The sequence below is a fragment of the Chamaea fasciata genome, unplaced genomic scaffold (genome assembly GCF_029207755.1).
Source record: "Chamaea fasciata isolate MVZ Bird 193981 ecotype frontalis unplaced genomic scaffold, bChaFas1.0.hap1 SCAF_3, whole genome shotgun sequence".
Classification (NCBI taxonomy): Eukaryota; Metazoa; Chordata; class Aves; order Passeriformes; family Sylviidae; genus Chamaea; species Chamaea fasciata.
In genome coordinates, this window is record NW_027094088.1 from 26,093,779 (window position 1) to 26,097,414 (window position 3,636).

Consider the following 3,636-nt stretch of genomic DNA (forward strand, 5'->3'; position numbering starts at 1 on the left):
TGAGGGTGGTGAGACATTGGAACGGGTTGCCCAGGGAGGCTGTGGATGCCCCAAGCCTGTCAGTGTTCAAAGCCAGGTTGGGTAAGGCCTTGAGCAACCTAGTCCAGTGGTAGGTGCCCCTGCTCATGGCAGGGAGTGCTGGGATTAGATGATCTTTAAGCCATTTCAATCCCTTAACATTCTATAAATCTGTGGAACATAATATACATCTTTGAAACCAACAACCAGGTTGATCATGCAAGTAGCTCTCAGCATTAGAGCCAGGACACATCTTGCTTGTCTTCTCCAACCCTACTGTAGAAGGAAATTAGGCTGTTGCCAAACCCATGTTGACCCTTACTTCTCCCCTTGCTCTCTTGGTCAGCCTTACAAATAGAGGGCTCCAGGGCCTTTGCTGCTGCTGAAAGCAGCCTTAAAGTTCTGAAATCCTGTGACTCCATTTCCTTTATTCCTTTAAAAACAGGTATTAGCCCTCTGCCTTTATTCCCAAGTCATCTGGAACCTCACTCCTTCTTCTTAAGATAATTATTACCACATTTAAAACCATTTCAGCCAGGATTTCTGCTGGGCCAAGTAATCTGCAAGGAAGGGAGACACATCTGAGGTCACTGACAAAAGGATGAGGGAACCAGTGACTCTGCCCCATCTGTGGGGCACGTGGTTCCAACCTCTCTGCCTGGTTAAGGGAGCCTGCAGGTGCAAGTTCAGCACCTCCTGTGGTACAAGGAGTGTACGTGAGCCTGCAGACAGCATCCTGCAGCATCTGGCCTGTTTACATAGCAGGGAGCTTTTGTTAACATCAGGAGGTTAGCCAATGAAGGGAAATTTTACAATTACACCACACAGCTCCGTTGACTCAAAAGGAAGAGTTAACTTCAAAGCTCCACGTAGCCAGGCTCACGTAGCCCAGCCAGCTGCACAATGAGACGTTTCAGCGGAAGGCTGGGAGTCTGCTGGATGGATGCACGACATTCACACGGGGCAGATAGCAGCTCTCGCTAGGCAGCTGGCAAACGGGCAGCTCCCGGGAGCCAGAGAGCGCCCTGGGAAAGGGGCAGGCAGAGCAGGGAACAAAGGCTGCCGAGTGGCTGCGGGTACGACGCTGATCAGCATCCTCTCCATCAGGCTGGAGCTGGCAGCTGCCTCTGGGCACCCTGGATGAGTGGGCCACTGAGTTCCCAGGCCCCTTGAGGGATGCAACAGCAGTTTCACAGAGTGCAGTTCTGCGCATCAGTGAAGGGGCTGCCCCAGTGTCACCCCCCTGTCCCAGCCGCACTGCTTTTCATTTATTTTCCTAGACAGGATAGGGCCAAGTCTTTGGGGAACCTTTCTGCCTTGTCCCCTTACCTTTAGCCATGAATGAATTTATTCTTTGCCCTGTTCTTGGTCCAGCAGTTTTCCCAGCTGAGCCGTGAGAGAGCAGGCAGAGGGAAACACTACACCCAGCTGCCACTGGGTTCTCCCCTGCCCGCCGCAGAGCCAGGCAGCCCTGCACACCATCAATTACAGGGGACGGAAATGCCCCGTGCCCAATATCCGGTGGGGCTGAGTGATGACAGCCCACTAATCATTTCCAGAATTTGTAACTGGAATTAAAGGCCTAGGTTTGCCTTCAGTGAGTGTGGGAAGGGCAGCTGGGGGAAAGGAGTGGCCCACGTTGAGGTAGAGAAGGGACAAAGCTGTGCGGAATATTGCTGTGCGGCTGCAGTGATTCAGGCTGAGAGGTGATTTATGAGTTTATAGGACAGAGACGGATGTCCTGTGGGACATCTCATGATAGTGACTAGTTATAGCTTTGCTGGACACCAGTCTCCCTTCCCACCCACCACACACGGCATCTCCACTTCCAACAACTGCATGGTCCCTACCCACTTTTTTGGGAGGGAGTAGCTCCTGCCTCCACTCTGCCAGCCCTACCAGGTGATCAATTCTGCCTGCTGACCTGCTTTCCCAACAAGTGCCATGCTCCTTCACTTCTCACCTGCTTGTGTCCAGGAGAAGCTTCCCACACATCTTCTCCAGGTCTCTTTCCACTGTGGTGCTGGGGAGCACAGACAGAGATCAGCCATTTGCTTTATCCCAGCTGTGAACCTGCCTCACACAATTTCCTGGTCTTCCCCATATCCCTGGTGGCTGGTGCCAGGGCTGCTGCTTGGCTGCCGGCTCTGGGAGAAGTATGTCCTTGGAAGGAGCCATCTTTTATAAAGTTTTGTGTCTCAGCAGGACCCAGCAGCACCCCCAGGAGCTCTGCTTGCACAAGAAGTATTTGGTCAAAAATCAGCTGCTGCACTCCAGACACAAGGTATGGCCCCCAGCATACCAAAGGCAAAAAAAAAGGCCTTTTTTTATTACCTATGTCACCATGAGAGGATCACTCCAGGAGAGAAGCAAGGATGTACTTGCTGACCTGGCTAGTTGTTTTAAAGCTTTGAAGCCCCTCATCTAAAAGCAGCCCCAAGAGGGTCTCTAGGATGTGGCCCTTTCCAACAACAGACTGTTTTCCCCTGGGAACAAGGCACTGCCCAAATTTTCTCCCACACTCCTTTTAGGGGCTTCTCTCATTTTTGTCTGAAGGTATAGGTCTGGTGTATAAGGTAAGAAAAAAACCCCTGGCCTTTCCATATATCCCCACTCTGGGCCCCAGCTATGAAGCTCCTCTGAAGGGAGGCTAGTGGCAAAGTCCTGTGGATGCAAGCTGGAGAGAGCTATGGAAATGGAAGCCAGCAAGAGGGTGGGACGCCTGGAGGGCTGCAAAGAAACTTTTAAGTAATTGTCTCAGAGAAAGAAGAGATTGGGCTGTGGAATGGAAATTAATGAGTTGTCTGCAGCGCATGTGCAAGACAGGCAGGAAGCCTTGGGACACTCCTGGAGCAGGGCAGCCAGCTCCCACAAGAGCAACATCCTGTGTAACACCCTCGTGTCCATGCTACACACAAAGCTTTGGCAGAATACGTATTTTGGGATGAGCCTCACTGCCTGATTTCCAGATAAGGATTTAACAGAGATTACTTGCTCCCACTTTCAACCCACTGCAGATGTAACATGTTTCCAAGCTTCAGGTGGCCACTTTTTCCCAACTGCTGCAGGCAGGGCTGGGACATCCTTTAGCAGAGGTCATCAGAGCGGGAAACCTTCCCTGCATAGCCTGCTAAATGCTGAGTTTGACAACTTCTGCATACCCTGCCTGCCCCAGCTGGGCGAGGAGGGTGTTTGCAAAGAGCCTGGGATGAAATCACAGTCTGGGATGTCTCTTATTCCTCCTCACAGCCTCGGAGCCGAGCTCAGTGCCCTGCTCAGATCCTCTTTATGACTGCCGCTGTTTGATGTGAATCTCCATCCTGAGTTCAGGGCTTGAGATAGATACAATTAACAGGTTTCATGTAGTGTCTAAGATAAAGGGGGATGTCTGCTGGATGCCAGGCCAAGCCCAGGCCGGGATCATGCCAACACACACATTTGGGAAAGCAAACATGTATCAGGAGTGTGAATTAATTACCCAGGCTCATTTATCACCACCTCTCATTTATCCCTGCCTCTCAGGGAGGCTCACTTCGTGTCTCAGTGCCAGGCTGCACATACAGGAGCAGGGCTCTGTCTTAGGCTTGCCTAAGAATCCCAGGCAGCATGCTGCATCTC